This window comes from Heliangelus exortis, chromosome 5, assembly GCF_036169615.1.
Source record: "Heliangelus exortis chromosome 5, bHelExo1.hap1, whole genome shotgun sequence".
NCBI classification, from domain to species: Eukaryota; Metazoa; Chordata; class Aves; order Apodiformes; family Trochilidae; genus Heliangelus; species Heliangelus exortis.
Window position 1 is genome coordinate 7571228 of NC_092426.1, and position 22776 is coordinate 7594003.

Consider the following 22776-nt stretch of genomic DNA (forward strand, 5'->3'; position numbering starts at 1 on the left):
AAACCCAAAACTTGGGAAAGAAGGTCTATCATCTTGCTACACACAGGAGAATTTGGCTGCAGAGCCCAAAGTTATAGGAAAACAGGTTTCAACAGTTCCACTGCTTATGGAACAACTTTTGAGGAGGTGGGACTTCTGGCAAAAACTCCTCTTTGGCAGCTTCATTGGACTCTGCTCCTCTGGGGACCAGGTGGGGAAGAGAAAATGAAGCACAGACACAGCAGTTGGTTACACCAGCTCTTGGGAATGGGGCTGCCAGGGTCTGGATTTTCTTTTTCTGAGAAGACCTACCTTTTGGGGGAATAGGTGACAAACAAGACAGGCAAAAGTAATGTCCTTCAGTGGTACTTATATCAGAATATCTTAATTTTTATTGGAATTTCACAGTGTTTTTTAAGTATGTGAAAAAATATTGAATGTGCATTCTGATAAACATTCTGAGAATCAAAATGCCATCGGAAAGATTTTCTTCAGAAAAATTTTCAGCACAAGTGTATGTTTCTGCAAAAGATTAATTTTTATGTAAAAGCTTTTTTTTCCCTTTTTTTTTCTTTTTTTTTTTTTTTTTTTTGTTAAAAAAGAGCCTTGTCAGAAAGAGTGTATTCTTGGAGTCGAGCCAATTTCAGCATCAAATGATAAATCAATCTGTACAATTACAGCTCTAACAGGGATTAGGTCACAGTAAAGCTCATGAGTACTCAAGACTTAATTAGCTCACTGAAGTCAGTGTGACTCTATATTGACTTGGTGAGTCTTGAGTCAAGCTCTGATGGTTTGATGGGCAGAAGGACTGAGTGATGTGGTACCTGAATTTTACTGATGTCTCCCCAGACTGGGCTGACTGTCATGACTCTCATGGAGCCTGGGAAGGGTCAGCTGCTGTTCTCACAGAAGCTGTATAATTCCCTTTTTTTTTAACTCTACTTGTCCCCTGTTTAATAACAGTCTTAGGGCCTGAATCTGGATCTGAGATATGATGCAAAACATCCCTCTACCCAGGGGATGTGGAACCCTCGTTTCTCACTTGAGCCATTAGATTTGGAGATTCTTCTTGGCTCATTCTCTTAGAGCTCTTCTGTTTTGCATGGGAATAATTAAGTTGACATTGTCATAGGGGGTCACTCTGGAGGCTTATGGAAGGGGAACTTATAGGACTATAACCTCTTTTGTAGACTCCTTGATAAACTGAGTAGCAGTATCTATGCATGAGGCAGGAGGTCCTGGCTTTGGCTGAATTCCACCTTTGCCCTCTCTCTTCTCTCATGGTCCTAATGGAGGGACCAAGCCAAGGGTATGTGAAGTTTCCAGCTGGATCAAAGATACTTGATTCTTTTTATTTTTTTTTCACCTGGTCCATGAACAGATGGCCCAGCTGCATGTCTGCACATTTTGATGAGGAGACATGAGTTCCAAGCTGTGTTACTGGATTTCTGTAACTGATTTTGAAAAGGTTTGATAAGAGACTTCAGAAGAAGCCCAGCCTGTGGGAAAGGAGGGGGAATTTGTATCCTGTCTTCCCACATTCCAGCCAAACACACTTATCACTAAGCTAGAAGTTAAACCTAGAGAGTGTGGACCTTCTGGGTTTTGGCCAGGACCCAGTACAGGTCTGTTCTTTGCTTTACATTTCAAATGCTTTCTTAACTGAAAGATTCTTTCATGCAATTAAAAAAAAATTTAAAAGTCACAAGTTATTTTTTTACCCTATTACCTAACTGGGTTATATTTGGCCCTATTTTGCTCATGTGTGGGACTCCAAGGGGGCAACCATTAAGTTGCCCAGGGAGGCTGTGGATACCCCTTCAAGTTCAAGGCCAGGTTGGATGGGGCTTTGAGCAACCTAATCTAGTGAGAGGTGTCCCTGCCCATGCAGGGGGGTTGGAACTAGATGATTCTTAAGGTCTCTTCCAACCCAGACCATTCTATGATTCTATTTAATTTTGTTCAGTGAGTTTTTGAGTCCTTTCCCAGTGTGTTATGTGCTGCCATCAATCTATGGCTCTCTGGCTGAGAAATATTGGGATCTGGTCTGTGACTCTCAGTAAGGCAAATGAGATGGTGTCAATCTGCTCAACAATATAAAGATTTGGACAGTTCTAATAGTGTCCCAAAGAGCTGACTTTATGTCCTGAAGTTAACTTGGTTAGTAGAAATACAGACTTGAGGTGCCCAAGGGTTAGGTCACAATACTCTGGGAATTTCTAACATAAAGTGGTTTACAGATGAAGAAAGAACAGGTAGAGGGAGTGAGGGGAAGTAATCAGTGTGTAACATGTATCAGTGGAGGTGGGGCTCTTGAAGCCTCCGCCATGTGCTTTTCCCTGTTCTTCTTGAGTACCATTTTATACCTGGCCCAGCTCCCAGATGTGCTGGTTACTGCTGTTTTTCTCTAGGATCAAAAGCCTATGATGGCTTTGTTAGAATGGAAAGGGGCATGTAAAGCATAATCTCTGCTGTATCTGAAAGTGAAAGCCCTTTGTAGGGGTGGGAGTAGAGGGCAGGAGGTCACAACACTGAGATCAACAGCTCGGGCAGTTTTCACAGTCCATTTATCTAGTCTGTACTTCATCAGTTTCATGAAGATCTTTATGGGAGACAGTGCCAAAAGCCTTAGTGAAGTCAAAATAAACCACAGCCACTGCTTTTCCCTCATCCACCAAGCCTGTCACCTCATTGTAGAAGGTTATCAGGTTGGACAGGTGTGATTTGGCCTCCTTAACTCTATGCTGACTACTCCCAGTCACCTTCTTCTCTTTTGTATGCTTGAAAATTATTTCTGAGAAGTTCTCCATCACTTTCCCAGGGTTCAGGGTAATGCTGGTCTGCCTGTAGTTCCCCATACCTTCTTCCTTGCCGTTCTTGAAGATAGGAACATCTTTTGCTTTCATCCAGTTCACAGAAAACTCTGATCTTCCCATGATTATCAAGAGTGGCCTTGTAGTGACATTGGCCACCTCCCCAGCATCCATGGATGCATCCCTTTAGGTCCCATGGACTTTTTTGTCCGGTTTGTTTGAATGTTCCTTGAACTAACAATTATCTACAGAGGGTAAGCTTGCTCCAGATTTTCTTACTGGCCTTGTGGACCAGGGGTACCTGAAGATCACTCTTTGCAATAAAAACCCAAGCAAAGAAGGCATCAAGTTTCCCAAGCTGGGATTCCATGTTCCCACCTACGGGAGCTCCGTGTCTCTGCTGCTGGCAGGAAATAGAATAGAGGTTAGTTCTGAATCTTAAAATAAGGTGTTTAACTGAAGGAAAATAGGTCATGATCTTTTGATCATTTTTTTTGGATAAATGAGAACTCTTTTATGTTGCCTCCCTGACAGTTGTGAGTGTAAGTGGCAAAAGACCAAAATATCTATTAGCCTAGTTATGCCTTACATGCAGCAAAGCAGCTATTAACACAAAAGAGAAACCCCCTGTGGTCCATCTTTTGCATTCTGTTATTCATTCCAGTAAACAATATGGGAAAGTTTTACCAGGTAACTTTGTTTCTGAGGCAACAAATCACAGCGAACAGATTGATGGTGAGTTAGCAACTAGGAGGAAAGAAAAAGGAAAAAAACAACACCCTTCAGCTATAAGGTTTCTGAAAGTTAACACGTCACATCAGAGGTGTAAATGATATGGGGTCTGAGGGCTGCTGGGTTTCCAAATGCTTTGCTGCAATATCTTGGGCTGGCAATTAATCACTTTCTGTGCCTTTTCGAGTTTTCCTCTGAACAATGTTCTTCCTCAGAAGCTCATTAGGCATCAAAACCTGTCATGTCTACACATGTTTTTCTTGCACCTCATTAAGAGTTTATTGATTGTTGGCTTCTACCGCTTTCAGAATTTGCTTCAGAAAATTAATTTCAACCATGAGTGCAGTTTAATGGAATGCTTTGTCAATGCCTGATAATGACTTGGTTAGTTAAAATCATTTAAAAGTTTTCGTCACATTTATTTTACTTTGCCCCCTGCAAAACACGAATCATCTTCAGCCGAAGCAAAAACAGAGAGAAACCTCACCTTGATAAAAATGTATTATATTGTCTTAGGATAGATGAAAGCCTGAAGTAGTTTCAGAAACACAAGAAAACTTCATAATTGCCATTGATCAATTTGTAACAAGCGTATTTTGTGGCCACCAGATTTTTCTTGCTATATGAGATTTGTCAATATAGTAATTCCATTGAGGGAGGAACATAGGCTAAGCAATTAACTTTTTTTTTTTTTTTTTTTTTTTTTTTTTTCAGATTAGCTTTGGTAATTAGGGCCAATTTTTCACTGGTAGGTTATTAATTATTCAGGTCTCATGGGTTTCTTTTAATAGGAAACATTGGCAAGTGCTTTCTGCAGTCATGAACAAACTTCTCCTGTGTAACCAGCCAGTGAAGTCAGTCAGGTCTACTTTTGCTCAGTAAGAAGGAAGGAAAAAAAGGCTTTTTACACTTAGCAGTTCCTTGATGCTAGATCCATTATGGTTAGTGCATATAGTGAAGGGTAGGCACGTCTTTAAAAGATGCTGTGGCAGGCAGGGAAACCATTGAGGCAGAGAGAGATGGAGGACCAGGTTTGCCCAGGGTTTCTAACTGCATTTGGAGGCTGATTACCTAATGAGGGTCTCAGAAGTACCCTCATAATGGAGGCATAAAGATTCTGTTGATTCCATGCTGGAATCAAATAGAAACAGAGTACCAAACATTTTCCTGTACTTTTAGCAGTGAGGTTACACCACCTCATCCTGGAGGATGTAGCACTAAGGATCTTCTTCCCAAAAGACCCTCTCTTGACTGACAAGATAAGAGGTTTGCCTTATTTACCCACTCTCATTGCTGGCTGCTTGTTCCTGACTCCTGCTGTTATCACCAAGGTTTTGTAGCCTCCTTTGGTTGTGTCAAGTTTTTTTTGGGGGGACAGCAGATTGTCTAGTTCAAGCCCCTGGCTTAGAGTAGAGTCAACCAGAGCAGTGTTTTAAGTGCTGTGTCCAGCCCAGTTTGAATAACTTCAGGAATGGAGACTCCACAATTATTTTTATTTTTATGTTTTTGTAATTTCTTTTATTAATTTTTGTGCCTGTCACCCCTTTATCTCACTCTCATCTTTTTGGCTCCCTGTCAGACATTCATACACATTGATAAGATTCTCCTGAGTCCTTTCTTGCCTAGGCTTGGCAATCTTGGCTTTCTCAGCCTCACCTCATATGTAGGTGAAAGGTGAATTGGAATTTGGCTTCACCGTCAAGAATAAGCTTGTGAAAAACATTCTAAGGATATCTGATAGCTGGAGCTTAAGCTTCTGGTTTCCCAGAGCTCTCTGTTCAAGCCTTGGTGGTGGTTTTTTACCTTTCATCACCAAGGTAGAAAGACTACCTGACTAGATGGGCCTTTCTGATCTTCAAAGCCTCAGATGGAGAAGTTTCCCTCTCATCTCTGATGTTGGTTGAGATATGCTCCATGCTTTATGTGGTTTTCTCCTTCCAGCCTCCCACAGTTAATGATACCCCTCCACTGTCTTGGCAAGAATGTCTGGGTTGACCCATCTGTCTTACTTAATTAATTAGAGATTGATTGGGTGAGATTCAGACTTTCAATTTATTTTAAATGAGGCAGGTTAACCTGCAATCTGTGGTCTCCCATAGTCTACTGAAAAACAACATTTTAAGTTCCAAGTAAACAATACAAATCCATTCAACCACCAAAACCAAGAAAACAAAATCTACAGACACATTTGTGGTGCTAATTGTTCTGCATATCACCAGAGGAGAGGTATTTAAATTGTTTTCAATTATGAAATGTTATCTGTATAGTTTTGAAGACATTTAAAATTTAAATAAACTTAAAAAAAAAATGTGGGCAAGTGTTTTGTTTTGTGGAACAGATAGGCCAGTTGGTCTCCTGATTTTGTATTCTAACCTCTTGTGCGTGTAGCTTTTCCTGCTCATTCTTGCACACAAGTCTCTTGCCTTGTGGCTCTTTTTCAGGGATTCACAGCCCATTGCCTAATCTGATAACTTTTGCCTGAGGTAGCTAATTGTCAGTCCTGGTCCTGGGGTGGTCTTTGACTTGACAGAGTCCTCTTCAAGCAGGATGGGTAGGCACCAGCTGCTCCCTCCTGTTAGTTTGGTGCTGGTCATGCTGGCTTCCATTCAGCTCATACCAGTGTGTGTAATCACATTCCCACCTGTCACTTCTGTGTTTCTGGGCTGTACAACCCAGCATCAGACAACCAAGTTCAGTCCCAGTCTTGCTGCAGCCAGTGGCAAAGCTACCAACAACCTCAGAGTACTATGGAGTTTTCAATGAGGTACTATGGAGTTATGGAGATACCTATCTACAATCCATTGGTTTTTTTGGCATTAGAAACTGGGAACTGGCATTAGAAACAGGCAGGACAGGGTGCTATGTGGCCAGTCAGTCCAGTCTCTCTCTGGCTTTTGTCAGGGAGAAGCTCAGGGGCCTTGATGGATGATAATGACTGGGTTGGTAATGCTACTGATTTAAGTGTCATATATGGATAAGGGCTGTGGGTGGAATCCCCCTTCCTTGTACAAGTGCCAGGCTTGCAAAAACATTCAGGGTTCATATTTCTTATTGCAGTTGGTGGGATTCTGGTTCTGTAAAGGTCTTTATAGATTAAGTCTCCTACTAGAGATCTTCTGCAGAATAAAAGAATAAGCTTAGGGCCTGTGGGCAGGTTGGATGTAAAATGCCTACTGTTATGACCATGAATAGGCATAGGCCAACATGCTCTGCCTTGAGAAGTATTATGCACAGGCTGCTGTGTTCCCAGGTCTCAATCTGTTATAGGCACCACTCTCTATACCTCTCATGAAGGGTGAGAGTTCTAACTTAAAAGTAGCTTGACTTATTTAATCTGCTGTTCCCATTAGCAGGCTATTTCAGACCCTAATTGCTGTAGTGGTTAGGAACCCTCTTTTACTTTCCAACCTAAAGGTATTCATGGCCAATTTATATTCAATAGTTCTGGTGCCAGTATTGCCCATTAACTCAAACAGTTCTTTTGTCTTCTGGTGTTTATCCTCAGGATAGATTTGTACAGAGCAGTCTTCCACCTTTCACCAACTATTTTGCTAGTCTAAACAAGCTGAGCCCCCTTGGTGTCCTCTTGTAAAACTAGTTCTTCATCCTGACTGATCTTCCTCTCCTACCCAGTTGGAAGTCAGCTGTACTCACACAGATCCAAACCCAGAATTTTTTCCTACCTCTGGTGGCTGTAGCATCTTCCTGACTTCAGGAAATGCATTCACTCTATGGACCCAGTGTCCAAGCATTCCCATTCTCCTCATGTGTCACTGTTCTTTGTATTTCTCTATGCAGAAGATAGCTGAATAATCTGGTTCCATTGTTAGAACTATTTGTGAAGAACACCAGCCATATGTCCTGCTGCAGCAAAACTTCTGTATTTCATTTGTGTTGGACTATGGCTAATGCAGAGACTTTGCTTTAGGCTGATTTCTCTCATGTGGTGTTCTTGATCTCTGCCTCCTGTCTCCTCTCCTATTTTTTTTGGCAGTGTGAAGCCCTTGAGAGGGTAGTCAATAGGATGGTGTGTAAGAGCAATCCCTGCTTTCTTCCTGACTTTTCTTCCTGTCTGCCAGAACAGTTGTATTCAGCTATAGGATCATATTGAATATTTCCAGCTGCTCTGACATCCCTCAGCTTTTCAGAAATCTGAATTTTCTCCTTGCTGGCACAGATTTAAATGCCTTTTGTTAGGCCTTGGTCTTCATCAAACGAAATATCAGCGCTGTGTTCTGTTTTCATGATGAAGAGTGATCCTACTGGGAGAACATCAGTGAACATCTGAGCTAAAACTGGTAAGCTTTGAGTGTTTTGTTCACTGGTCTTGGCAAGACTCTGGAAGAGTTCCCTGCAGGTCTAATTATTTTTACTAGACAAACTCCCATTGCAATGAATAGGAAGTTTGGACTGTACCATGACTTCAATGGACTTTATGTTGTAAGACTCTCATGTTGGAATAATTCGTAATGTACCATGAGAAGGGACTGCCCTGGGAGAGGAACGTGCTTGCTGGTGTGTCACATATAAGCAGGGCTATGCTCTAGCAATAGTTCAAGGTCACATTTTGACTGTATATTGTTTTAATTTGCAGTGTCTTGGCAGTGCAAGCAGTCACATTTGCTAGTGTTTTAGAAGAAGAAGAAGGCAAATTAAATATGCAAGAGTATTAGAGTACCATACAGCATTTGACACAAAACCACAGAATTAAGGCAATCCAGACATATGCCTACTTCTCTGCCTTATGTTTGCCCTTCAGCTTCAGCTCTAAGACATCTACCACTTTGAAGGGACAGTTCCATGAGTTTGTGGTGATTACGAGTAATTGAAAAGTGATTTAAGGATGGATTGTGGTGCTAGTAATATGCTCCAAACCTGTTTCTTTATTTCTTCTTTTTTCCTCTTAAATTACACCCTAACATCAGAACCACGGGTCGGACTGGCTTTACTCACAGAGCCTGATTTACAGGAGGTCCATGTGTCCGTGGGGGTCAGGGTTAATGTGGTAGAGACTGCAGAATGTTTATTCCTGGCTCTGACAGTGGTTTTTCTTCATTAGCCATAAGCAAGTTATTTCTATTCCTTCAGCCTCTCTTGCTCTCCCGCTTTCTTTATTCTGATTTTTTGAGACCTGGTAGGGGTGTACAAGAGTATGAAGTTCCCAAAACATTGCCTGCCACTTGGTAACCCGTGCAACACTTGGAATGTTTGTGTCACAAGTAGTATTCTCTTCATGCATTCCTGGATCTCATCTTTGGAAAGGTCTTTTTTTTTTCTCATCCTGCCAAAACGTAGCAAAGAGACAATTAGGCTGGTTTGTATTACTGGGAGGGGAGGAGAAACTGTTCTGAGATCTGTTACAGAAATAAAGTTCAATTTCCATGCTGTTAACTTTTCAGTGAAACCTCCTAAATTTCTGTGCTCATAAAGAGGTTTTTTTCTGAAGTAGTGGTTGAGGTAAAAATGTTTTTCACCTCAAAAACTTCTGGAAAGAGATGCTTAACTAGCTCTCCAATATAGTGATTTGTACAGTTCATATAGTACAGTAAAGATGTATCTGTCCATTATAATTTAGATACCAAGCTGGTAGTTCAAGCACCACGCATCCTAGCTCTGCTGACTGGTGAAAGTTTTATAAACAGAATAACAAAACACAAGACTCCAGACATTGCATCAGGGGAGTACTTTAGAAGAGTTAAAAGTTGCTCTATATTTCTGTTTCCACAGGCACCCCCCAGTTACCATTATGAAGCAGGGATTATTGGCCCAATAATTAATTCATTATTTTACAAATAAAGGGTGTAACACATCAGGGTGCTCCTTTTTTATGAGAAAATGCTACATAATAGCTTTCAGATTACTTACTTGCTGAATGTACAAAGTTAAGGTAGTTTCACTTTGGTGTGTCAGTCAATAACTTCAATGAGTGGAGGATGTGGGAAGAGGAGAAAGAAAACTAAAAAAAAACCCTTCCTACTGTCTGATCCTCTGCACAGGTGTTACACTTGTAAAAGCCAATGTAGAATTCTGTGCAGAGAAAGAGCATCTAACAAGGCTGTTGACAACCAGGATCGTGAGAAAATAGTAACGAGTTGTTTTAATCAATACAGGAGGAGGGGTAATTGATTTTAGGGATAGCAAGGGGTTGCTGAGCCAATAATTAGCCACCTTATCAAAGTTATGTGGTAAAACCATGGATTATGCTGGACTCAGAATCCTGGCTCTTTGAGGAGAGTTCATGTCTGAATTTCCCTCTCCCCCTCTGCTGCAGTTGTTGCCCTTTGTTCTTTTTCAGAGGCAAAGGGATTCTCTTCTGCTACAGCATTGGCCCAGAGGCTCTGGGAAGAGCCCCCATGACAGGAGGCAGAGCCAGAGCTGTGCAGGAAATCTTTGTGCTAAGTTTCTTTTATGCTGAATTTCCCTACATTAGGAGGGGTGGGGAGGATTACAAGGTGAGTGCAGGATTATCAAATAGTTTTACGTTTTTCCATCCTTCCTGTCTTTGCCTGTCCTCCAGTGTCTCCAGTCTGTCTAGAAAGCTTAAAGAGTCCTTGTTACAGGAGGTGATACCTCTTCTCAGGGCAGGAATATTCAGTGGTGTAGTCATTACTGAGATGGCTGAAATAAATTGCTGTAGTTTGAGGAGTTCTGAAGCACTGTCTTTATCCCTTTGGCTAACCTGAGCCTTTTCTGAAAACACTTGACCATTCAGCTCAGAGTATAAATTAATCTCTCGGTTAGACAGGGGACTGTATTTGGAAATAATAATTTGTGTTTTAAGATAATGAGTCCATTCCACCAGTGCTCTGAATGAGATTATTCTGTACTCTACTGGGATTACAATTTATTTGTGCAGGCTTCTCAGAAAAGACCAAAACCCTTTCAGACTTGTAGAAACCCAGATAATGAGAAACTTCCTTTCCTGTTTAGGGCTGAACATTTTTCATCCATTTCTTTTCACAATTTTTTTTTTTTTTTTTTTTTTGCTAAACTGAATACGTATGTGGAAAAATCTATTGAGAAGACAGAAAGATGCTCTGCATTTGCAAGAAAGAAAATGCATTTAATCTTGTTTTACAACTGGTAAATTCAAATATGATAGGACTGAATGAGCCAATCAATATCTTTTTGTAAGTCTGTGGCAGAGCCAGGATCTCAAATTTACTGTGCTAAACCTTAATTCCAGAGTTTTAAACACAAGCTCATTTGTTCCTCCTTTATCCCTTTAAACAGGATTGGATTCTACTATTTCCATTGACTTCATGATGGTGAAATGGGTAAGAGTGTGGATGAACGGTGACAGCTATATTAATTATATCTGTATCTCTGGCTTTCCTGGTACTTATGGAGACCACTCAAACCTGTGTCTGGTTTCTTTAGCTATGATAAAGGTAGTGCTGCCACCTCAGTTTTGCTTTGTTCCAGAAGTGCTCCGTGCTGTCATTTTGCTCACTGACCACTCAGAGCCAAGACCTGTGCTTGTTAATTGACACTTTTAAAATGTAGGGATTACTTGCATGTTAAAGCAGTACATTTGCAGGGTCTGGGTCATTTGTGAAAGCCTGGAGTTGGGGTAAGGTCTCACCATAGCACAGTTCTTGCACACTTCTGTTGCCTTCACAGAATTTCTTTTGAAAGTGGCATGGGCTGATGGTAAGAACAGTGGACGTGGTGCCAATTTTTCTTGCATGCATTGCAAGACTCTCTTTGAGGGTTGCACAAGAAATCACAGGCAACTGCATGAAGATACAGGGAAGATGTGTTTGGAATTCTAATTTTGTTGTTTATGCTCAGAGAACTCAAACTGTTCTCAAGGTATTTCAGTATAAAGCATAAAAGTTTATAATTAAACTTATAAATCAAGAACACATGTACTGAAATAATTCCCACTGCTGGATGCAAGGAGTATTTATGTGATGTGTCAAAGAGCAAAAGATGCTGTAGAAGCTGCAAGTAGTTGCAGATAACATATTGAAATACTCATGGTATACAGGGCAGTTCATAAAAATAATCTTGTCCATATTGATAAGACTGGTCACAAACATGATTTTTTTTTAACATATACCTTTCATGCATGCATGCATAAGTGTGTCTTTCCATAATGTAAAGAACTGTCTGCATCAGGTATCTCTATTATCTGTCTATTACTGTCTCCCTACCGAAAAAAAAAAATGCCATCAGGCTGAAATTTAAAAGTCTCCAGTCTCAGTTAAAAAAACCAGGAAGAAGTAATCAGACTACCTTGGCTCAATGTGTCTGTAATTCCCAAATACTTTACTTGATTCATCTTGAAATATAGGCTGTCAGGTTCTGTAATACTGTATTAAAACATTTTCTTGGAGATCAGACTAGAATCAGAGAGTAGACTAAGGGGCATTGTGCATGTGGAATATAAAGCTGCTACTATCTGTTGCTATTTTGCATTTGAAAGATAGTTGGTATTGCAACCAGGTCTGGGTGACTATCCCTGTATATAGGACTAATATTCCTGGAGCTAATGCCCAGTGTGCCCAGAAGGATCAGATTGATATGGTATGTTCATTAAAATTTTTTTTTTTTTTTAATCACAAGGATGGTGTTTGACCTGCTGGTAAGTGAATCCTGCTGCTAGGAGTACATCTGACCCTCAGTAATTAGTGCTGAAGAGCTTCTTTCGGCCTCCAGCTCTGGGATGAAAGGTTGGAGTGCTGCGATGCTGCTCAAAATCCATTAACCAAACAGAGACTTAAGGAGCCTTTGGACTTCTTGACCTTAACCAATCTTTTACAAAAAATTCTCTAAGCTAATCAATGAAACGGAGGAACTTTGAAGTCCTTCCATCTACCTACTCTTTAGTGTTTTTAATCCAACACTACAAGGAGACTGATTTTCTCCTGCTCTTAACATAAAGGCTGATAACCCTCTGAGCTGTGTTTCATGCCTCTTGCTAGGATGCTGCTCTCACAGACATTATTTTTCAAGACTTCAGTGTACACAGTTCTGTTAGTAGACAGTGCTAGACCTGACAAACACATTCAGCCATTTGGAGCTTAAAAGCACCTGACTAGCCCAGGCAGTAGGTGAGATTGTCACATGCACAGCTGTAACAATATGAAAACTCCTTGTGAACAGGGGATCATCTTCCTGCAGATGCAAAAGCAAAAGGGACATGAATTATGTGTAAGCACTGATAGGCTTGAAGCCCAAGAGAAGGGATGACTAAGTCCTATCTCTGCTATAGATAGACATAATGAAAAATCCCAGGTTTCCTGGGGACACAGAGAAGATCCCAGTGGTTTTGGCATTAGGAGAAGGCCCATCAAACAGCATTAGCAGACTAATTAAGTGTGCAGCTTAAAGTTAATTTTCCTGGTAGCATTAAGACGGATTAATCATTATTCATTTTGTGGTGTCCTTGGTTCTCAGTATTTTTCACTTCTCTTCCCACCTTGTCATTTTGTTTCAGTCAGTAACATTACTGTTTTTAGTTTAGGAAATGCGCCTGGGCAGGATTTAAAAATAAGATTTTCTGAGCAAATCTTCATAACTTACAGCACCTGGGTTCCTGTTTCTCATAGGAAAAGCATTCCTTCTTTTAATGAAATAGGTTAATTATGCAAACGTGAACATAGTGGGTAAGCAGAGAAAATCTGCTAATCTGTAAATGTGGAGGAGGAAACATTTTATAAGGTGCAGTTTCTGCACTGCTGTGTTTCTTTTCCTGCCATGCAAACTGTGCTTTGGCACCAGCACGAAACTGCAGAATACCAAGTATGTTGATTTGTGTTTCTGCTTTGTTTTCTGACACGTATGTCCATTTGCAGTGCAAACATACAGCACAGTCTTACAGAGAATCAGAGAATGGGAGCTGCAGCCTTGTGCCCTCAATCCTAATACTTCTCTTTATGAGTCTGAAAATAAGTCAGAGACTCAGGTATTTGGAGGTAAGGAGTTAATTTTTCTTGCCTTTTCTTTTTTTTTTTTTCTTCTTTTTTCCTTTTTTTTCTTCTGGGAAGCCACCTTTATTTTTATAATTATTTAAGTAGTCTTGAAGTGCTCAATCTTGCTCTGCCGGTAGACCCAGATCCTGCAAATAAATGCCCAGATGCTGATTGCACATGCAGTGGGAGTTTGACTGTCATGCCTAATAATAGTTTACATGGGATCTGTTCTCTGGGACTTGAACTCTGGCATTCTGTCCCAGGGATTTGGTGGTCTCTTCAGTATATCAGGAGGGTGAAACTCCCAGACATCATATAAACACTTCTGTGTTCAGTAGCAGAAATAGTGTCCTGTTCAGACTTTGACTTCTGGGCATCTGAACGCTGATCTTTAATTACATGATCATGTACTGCCTTTACACCTGAGTCTCTAGGTAGATTAGCAATTATAAAATATCTGAAAAAGAAGAAAATTCAGAATGACTTGAAACAGTTGTGATTTATTACAATTTGTGAAGCAAATCCTCTAATAAAGGGTAGGGTAGTGGAACACCTTCAAGCTAAAGAAATGCACTACCTTTTAGTCTCTTTTATGTGTCCTTGAAATCTGTTACTAGCCTTTACTGAATCAGGAATCCCCAGCAGATGGTTGGACTCTGATCTTAAAGGTCTTTTCCAGTCTAAATGATTAAATGATTCTTTGAAATTATTATAAGTGTGAAATCCTCTGACAATGAATAAAATTGGCAAAATTTTTGGGATCATGATGTGTCCCTGGATATGTGGGAGGACTTCTTTGGTTGTTTTCTGCATGGTTGTTGACTTATTTTTCCATGTGGATACTTATTTTTTTTCCAGTATCCCACTGCAGTTATTGTCTCTGGAAGGTTATTCACCAGCTTCTGCTGTAATCACTGTAGTAATACAGAGAGAATTTGTCAAGAGAAGCATCAGACAATTTTTGTGATTACTGCTGTTGCCTCATTTGCATTGAATTACAATTTTTTAGTGGGAACACTCAGTAGTGCTTTGTGCTTTCTAATTGTAGAAGAAGGGACAGTGCTGGTTGAAGAAACACATAGCCTCTTGGCTGAGCCAGGCAAAAGAAGGAAACAGAAGTATTTTTTGTCTAAATCAACAAAATTCACAAAGATCATCTGACTAAGAGGTGTTTCTTCAGAGATGCTTCAGCATAGAGAAGGAGCAGGTGAGGTCACATCAGGATGGAGTAATTTAGAAGTGGTTATCCAAGGCCTCCTCCTTTGGTTTGGTTACAGCAGCCTCTCTGCAGCCACCCTATTCAGCACATTCATCTGATATTTTGCCTTTGTAACTTGAGGGAGCATGGCTTCAGAAAAGATGAATGCCTGCAAATAGGTGGTGACAGATGCTGTTGTGTGGCTGGACTTGCACTATTCATGTGAAGCCTGTGGACTGGTTTTTACCTTAAAACCTTACTCCTGTAGTGAGAGTGTGAAAAAATAAAAACCTTTCTAGTACCCTTGTCTTTTAGTTTTCACAAATGGTAGTCACAGATGAGAAAATAGTAAGGTAATATGTCTGATTTCCAAGAGATGGACAGTTTAACTGATGTATAAATTTAGGGCTAATAATGCATTCTTTATTCAGGGTAATATATCCTGTATACTTTGTGTTAGCTGGGTTTTGTTTCTGCCTTTTACGTTAGGAAGCAATGGGATGGTGTTATTAATCTTATTTCATGCAGAAGACTTTTGTAAAGTATATGCTGGGCTGCTGATAGGGTGCATAACAAACAGTTATTGCAATTTTTATTTATCTGAAGCCATTTTCTTTTTTTTTTTTTTTTTTTTTTTTTTTTTTTTTTTTTTTTTACAGCATGCTTGAAGAAAGAAAGTGTATGTACTTTGGGACTGGTACATGAATTTTCCCAACAGAATAGCTAACCAAAGAGGGAAGTTTATGGAATAATAATGTGGTTGGAACTGACTGCTTTATTTACTGACCCAAATCCTGTTGAAAACAGGATTCTGAGAAGCAAATTGTTGGTGGGTGAAATTCTTCCTCTGAACTGCTGAAGCATGACTTGAGCATTGAATATTCTAAGGACTCTGAAGGTATTTAACAGGTGAAAACCTCCCCAGTGTCCCATTAGATGGAGCAGATTGTGATCCCAGCCACACTCCATGCTACAACAGGAGTGACCAGAGAACAGGTAAGATGTGGGGGCTGCTGGGACTTTGTGGTTTGAATCCCTCTCCTTTGGTTTAAAAGAAAGGGGCCACGATGAAACACATTTTCCTCACTCCAGGTTCCAAGCATGTTTGTTTGGTTTTACCTCCTCGTGCATACACTTGTACTTGCATGTGTTTATGTGTAAATAAAACCAAAATGCTTATTGCTAGAAGACTCTGCTCTGCCTGCTGAGAGAACAGATTTTCTGCCTGACAACCACCATTTGATGTACTGCTGGAACGTGCTGGTTTCCTTCAACAAGGAGCAAGGTACAAAAAATGTGAAAATTCAAATGAAATGTCAACTTCATGTTTTGCTGCAGGCATGACTTTTAACTTCATTTTGTTTTTTAAGTAATGAAGTACTCAGACCATGCTTTCCCCAGTATTCCTTATTCAGAACAGGAAACAAACTCCTGATGGAGGACAGGTTTGAGTTTCAGACAGATCTGCTTTCCTATAGCATCTTTTCTAACTTGCTGAAGAAACAAGAAGTTGTGGTATTACTGTTATTACTATTACTTTTTACTTCATTTAATGGATTCCTGGTATCCTCCTCTATTTGGTGCAGCCTGTCTGTGTCAGCACTTGAAATTTTTACCATTGTTTATTATTTATTATGTGTTAAATGCTAACAATGTGACACACAAAGGATGTAGGCTGAAAAAGAAACATTTATGCAGATGTTATTTATGCTTCTTTCAAGATGCTTTTGTAAGATTCTGAGCTTTCATATTTGCAGATCTCAGGTTGGTGGATTTTACAGGCTATTCAACTAATTCAGTCCCATCTTTCAAACATCTGTTGCCTCTGAAAAGTTCTCAGTGTAAAGAGGAAACTGTTATTTATAAGAAGAAGCTGTCAAAGATCAGCTATGCTCAACAATCTAAAGCATCGCTTACGTACATCAGCACTAAACTATGCTCATTTGGATAGCATGAATGGCTAATTTTAGCTTAAAATTGGAAGCAATTATAGGTTCAGGAAGAAAAGTAGGGATGTATGTCATTATTAATTGATTTCTTTTGTGGAAGAGCTTGAAATGAGCAGTTAAGAAGTAAAACACTAAACTGATGGAACCTGTGGCATGCAAAAGGCAGATGTTTCCCAGGTTTGTGTGTATGTGTCTCAGGTGGATGGACACCTCTGTTGTCATCCCTATTTCTCCCTCTGGTTTCCTACAAACAACTTTTCCTCCTGCATCTTTAACTTTTGTGAAACTCTTAAGCTGATGATAGCTCACACTGGTAGCTTAGTGCGGTTCATGTACAAGGAGGAGAGGGGAATGCCATGGTGCAGGAGGCTCCGAGTCACTTGGGAAGATGTTGTTGCTAGCTTTCAATAACAAAAGATCTTATAAATAAATAAATAATTGTCCTACCTCTGCATTTTACAATGAACTACAGCAGAGCAGCCTAAAAGACCAAAGATGTTCTGTGCATTGATGAGAAAAAACTGATTGTGTACAGCATCAGTAGGGATAGAAATGACTTCATGAACATACTCCTTTCTTTCCTTTTCTGCTTCTTGGAACATTTTGTGATCTTTCAAGGGAGTGGTAGTCTAGGGACTAGCTACTGGATAAGGAATCCTCACCTTTCTCAAATGAGCCAGGTTGAAGAAATTGCACTTAATTTTCACTGAACCTTGCCTTCTCATCTACAAGGAGACTCCAGAATGATCAGAGCAGCTGCTGGGACCGAGTTGTCATCCTTTCTGCTGCCAGTACTATAGAGTCCTTGTTTGAGTACTTAAAGACTACCAAAAGGAGGGAGAGTTTTTCCTACCATACTGATGGTATAGAGGATAACTTCACTGACCTAGAGAAAGCTCCAGGAATGCTTTGGGCTAGTAGAATAAAGCACATTTGCCTCAGTGGAGCCAGGAATGATCAAATGACTACTGTGACTGGAAACCAGAATTTCAAGAGACTCTGTTTGAGAATTTCAAGGCTGTTGGATCTCTTTCCTGGGAAGGGTTTTGTTTACATGGTCTTTAGCAAACAGATGTGAACTGTGAGTCTATGTTGATTAATCTAAACTCAGCGTTGTGCTAATGTGATGATGTGGCTTTTGCATGAGAGCTGAATCATATCCAGTTATCTTAGCATGTGGACAAGGTGAGAGTGTATCTGTCTGCACAGTCCCACATGGACCTGCTGTGGGATCCAGTTCCTCAAGCATTAGGTAGTTCAATGCCTTTTGAGATGTATCTGAGACATCCAGCGGGAGGCTGGTAGCAATAACGTAGGACCTGTATCTGACCCATGCATGTCTGGAAAGGTAGCTGGCAGCCAAAAAGGATTCACAGGGCCATTTAGGAAAGGATGAATACCTCTGTGAACCACATGCCCACTTTTTCAGTCAGGATTGAGGAGCAGACCTATGACATGTGCCCCCTTTTTACAGTGACTGCCTGGTAGAGATGACCTTTTCTCAGTGGCACTGAAAATAAGATTTTCTGTCCCTTTTACAAACAAATCCATCTAGAAACTGTTAATGTTGCATATGGCTGGTAAGCCAGAGGTATTCTGTGCAGTACTAGTTCACAAAGATAAACACATTCAGAAAAGTTGGCTGAAAAAGAAGAATTTCCAGTTTGCTGAAGACTTTTTTTATTTGATTTGGGTTCAAAGCTGGCAGGGTTGCTATTTCCATGCGCAGCTGAGGGGTGAAAAGCCTCTTACTTCAAAATTTGGAGGATATCTGCCAAGTACATCTGCTTTGGGACTAGCACACCTTGCTGGCCAAGACAGCAGAACTGTAAGAAATTCAGGGTTCATTCAAGAGCCTTTTGTGGATTAGGTCAACATTTGTCAAGCAAGATATTTTTTTAGAACAAAGTTTTTCATTTTAGATGACCTGGTTTCAGCCAAAGATTTCCGAGAATCTCTGCTTGCAGAGTCTGAGCCACACACAGGAGACATTTGGCATGAATATTTTCTTTCCTTAGGAGTCTTTAGGACAAGAAAACCTAAACAAAGATTCCATTTATCTGATTTTTGAAATTCATATATAAGATTTATGTATGCCTCTGTAGGCTGATATCCAATCACTAATCCTCGCTTTCTTAAAGACAGAAAAGATCTCTGCAAAATTCTTATGGAAGAACAAAACATACGTTTGTATCTAGGCACTCAATAGCTTTCTCTGACTATGTTAAAACTTAGTCTTAACATTCATATATATAGAATTTATGCAGTTTGGCATCTTAGGCTCTCATGACCTTCTGGCTAGCTGCATGGCATTTACTGTTATTTCTGTAGTGTGTAGCTTCTGACTGAACTTAATCTGCCCCAAATTTAGACCTAGTTTAATAAAATAATATTTTCCTATATTAAAAAGTAATATATATGAAATGCTTAATGTATAGTAAGACCTAAAAGATTACTTCACTTACTACTGTTTTTTGCTCCTGAAACCTCATGACTCTGGGGGCCTCACACCTGAATTATAGACATTTCTCATTTTCAGCATTGCTGAATTAAAGAAATAAAACTCCAATCCCTTTTATCCTGGCTTCCTAAGGGAATTAGGCTTAGGATCTTATTCTGCCTGCCTGCCAGTCATCTTCTTAATAACTTGAATCCATTGGCTGGTTGCAGACACCTTTGACACAGGATAGGCACCTCTCAGATATTGAATTTCTACACATTTTTTGCAAATCAACAAGGAGAAAGACTTTATTAGAAACCCCTTCAAGGGAATGACAGCCACGTCTGTTATCTCTCCCATAGGGTAGAAGCCACCCACCCATTCAGCACGCTGGTGTGGATCTAGTTCCAGGGTATCCATCACACCTGGGCTGTGACACTGAGGGACCTGGAAATGTTGTGAGTCCTGAGAGGATGTGGAAAAATCTGGAGGTGTGGGAAGGGGAAAGGGTTGGAAATGTGAGGGTTGGAAAACATGAGGGAGATTGGAATGGTGCATGTGAGTAAGGTGGGCTTATGGTAGGAGTGCACGTGAAATGGGGATCTTAAAGCCAAATCAAGAAGGATATTTTGCTCAGAATCAGTAAGGAACTTGGCTCAGACTAAGGCATAGAAGGGAAGGTGATATGCAACTGCACCTCTGTGTGTCTGGTATTTCAGCTACTTGGTGGATGTCAGTTAGACAACTGATTATTGAGTGTTTGGTGGTGTCTGTCTAATCTTAGTCCAGAGCCAGTGCATTTAGTGTGTTGATTTCTCTACTGAATAATATTGTGGCATTGGTTGCATGCAGTACTTTTAAACATGTTATTAAGTAAACAAAATCACAGAGCACTTTTAACAATAAGTGGTTTGTTTGGCTGCATTAATTTCAAACTGTCTTTACTGTCACAGCATACTTATGAACCATCTCTTTCAGAAAAACAGATTTATTCCCTTGGTGAGAAAAATCTCAGTAGAAACTCCCATTACCCAGTATACTCCTCTGCATGAGAAAATTTCTAAATTTCAGCAAGTTTTGCAGAAAATAAATGGAGAACTTGGAGTATTTCATAGTGTGCTATGGAGGTAACTCACCAGATTTTCAAATCGTTTGCAACAATTCAAAGAAATTATTTGATGTTTTGCTTATGTTCTTAGTGCTTCAGGAAGGGAATATTTGCAAGGTTTTTCTGAAAGAGATCAAACTGGGTGTCATGTTGGTTTGTGAAACACTATCAATATGTTTTGTTTATTTACCTGCTTTGTGGCATGATGTGTTTTGTAGGCAGAATAAAATGGAGAGTATGAGGTAGATCAAACAGCAACTGCTACTTGACACATTCCATCCACTGGCCTAGTTTATTAAACCTGGAGTAAAACAACTAAAGCACTAGCAATGAATAAGTCTTAGTTTTTCATAAAATGAGCTCCTGGGTTTTGCTGATAGTGTCTGTCATTTTTCATATAAAACTGGTAGGGTTTCTCATTAAACAGAAGGCAATAATATGTATTACCAATAATGATAGAATCATACAAAGAAAACAAAACCAAAATCCCAACACCCAAAATTCACCCTAAAAAATGCCCCCCACTGATGTAATTTTAGAAACACATTATGCAAGGGGTTAATTTGAGAGCTGTTTTTATTCACGTTTTGAAAGCTTTGCTGTAATTTTGTATGAAATTTGAGATCAGTGAGTCTATAATATCTTATGAATAATTTACAATGCCAACAGTCTTTCTGTGGAAGAATACTAAATTAATTAAGGCCTGGAGGAATTTCCATGTGTTTAAGCCACATTATGTCTTCAAGGTTTTACTGCTTCAAAGTCACTGAGATGAACTCCTGGCTTTTCAGGTGTTAATTGTCCCAGGAAAACAAGATTGGTGCCCTTGCTTTAGCCTAGAAAAACAAAAGGGCTTGAGCCTGTGTGTTTTGTGTGAATCTATTAAAAAGTGAGTTTATTCACTCACTTTTTTGGGTTGTTCTATTTAAGGGAACTGCCATACCATCTCCCATACCCACAGATATTTTGCTGAGTTGGATGACAGGCTGCGGTCCTGAGCCAGATTTTTAGGGTGACTCATTTCTCTTGGTTAAAGGAAATGGAAGCCATCTCCTGACAACCAATAACTGAGGGGCAATCCATAGCTGAGCTTACCCCTGGAAAGCTTAAGGGTTGCTTCTAAGCACACCAGATAGTGATTTCTTTGAACCTTCTTGTAAATCTCTGGAGAATCAGTCAGAAACCTCGTATTTTTGCAAGTCTCAGGCTATAAGCAGCTCCCACAGCTGATATTACAGCAAAGGTTGGGGATGGTGAGAACACCAACCTACCACACACACATTATTTATTTAAACAGGACAAAATAGCTGTTTTCCAGCTGCTCTTGATGCCCTTGAGTTGAAATGCAAATATAGAAAAACTGTGCCACTATAACCAGCTGACAGCCATTCCCCTTCCCTGAAAACCAGTCAAGCAAAATAAAGCAGCAATAAGTCCCTCTATCCCATGGTTGATCACCCTCAGCATCCTCTCCTCACTTCCAGCTGCTGACCAACTAGCCCAAGCAGGACAGTTTTCTTCTTTGTGAGAATTCCTGCAAAGGTCCCTCATTTGGGCTCCCATTTATTGAACCAGCCTAATATATCCGTATCTCTAGGCCTGGGCTCTAAGTGCCTCAGTTATTACGTCCTTCTTACACCACTTCTGTGCTATCCCCACTTCAAGGGTAGCAAAGTGGAGCACAGAGTGCAGAGGTTACTTTGCCAAAGGTTCATAAGGGCCTTGGCGACACATTAAGGCACTGAACAGTCTTATCAGTGTATTCCCCATTTCACACCCAAGTCCAACCCCTCCTATTTTTCAAACTGTGTACACATTACTCTGTACCTACTGTTGGGCAAACTGAACAGTTTTTCTGGCTGGGAAAACCTGGGTGTGGAAGTCCTGGGCTCCTGTACATACATGTGGTATAGAATAGCCAAACCACACACCCATCAGCCTGCAGTGAGGTTTTTTAGACCAATTCCTCTGCATTTTATCTCAGTGTGTTTGGGGACAGAGGTGAGGACTGAGTTCTACAGAATACTATACTTTAGGATACAGGTGGTTTAGGTGCAGTTCTCCAGTTTCTTCTGAAGTTTCTAGTTAAGCAGGACCATGGAGAGGCAGTGGATAGAAAGGGGATGCTGTGAGGTGCTGTGCTGTGCCATCACAGAGATCCAGCTTTTGTAGCTGTACAGTGTATATAGGTTGAGGAGCTGGAGAGGGTGGTGCTAGCAGGGCCTGTGCATTCAAGACTTACAGTTAAGGTCTCACGGCACAGGACAACATTGCTGAGATGCTGTAACACAAAGTGCCTGTCACAAGAGTTATGTAGCATGATGGCACTTAAGGTGGGAACCGACCCTAGGAAAGTCTGCAGAAGCTCAGCTGCATAATTTCAGGTAAGTGTTGATCTGAGCTCACTTCAAGACCAGACTTGTTGGTTAACCTTCTTGCAGACACATTTTCTTCTGTGGAGGAGGGCTGCCTCAGCCATGGGGCTGGTATCTCTGCAAGTACCCAGCTCCTGCCCAGGTGGATTGGCTGGATTCAGCACCATCCATGCACCATGGTCTATGGACTCATCCACATCATAGATTTGGCTCCTTCCAAACAGTGAATGGATTGTTTGAATCTGGAGTGCTGCTGCTG

General features: G+C 40.4%; 2 long non-coding RNA genes across 2 annotated transcripts in view; one reads left to right on the forward strand and one right to left on the reverse strand.

Moving 5' to 3' along the window:
• The window catches only part of LOC139796874 (uncharacterized), a 120683-nt gene that overhangs the window by 50103 nt on the left and 47804 nt on the right, over positions 1-22776 (forward strand). Inside the window, exon 2 of the long non-coding RNA XR_011726185.1 lies at positions 15252-15641. This is a non-coding gene — a long non-coding RNA (uncharacterized lncRNA). The remainder of the gene's footprint in view (positions 1-15251; positions 15642-22776) is intronic.
• On the reverse strand, positions 2528-4580 carry LOC139796699 (uncharacterized). Its single transcript, XR_011726103.1, has 2 exons — positions 4436-4580; positions 2528-3195 (listed from the first exon to the last, which is right to left on the reverse strand). It is a non-coding gene; the product is annotated as an uncharacterized lncRNA (long non-coding RNA).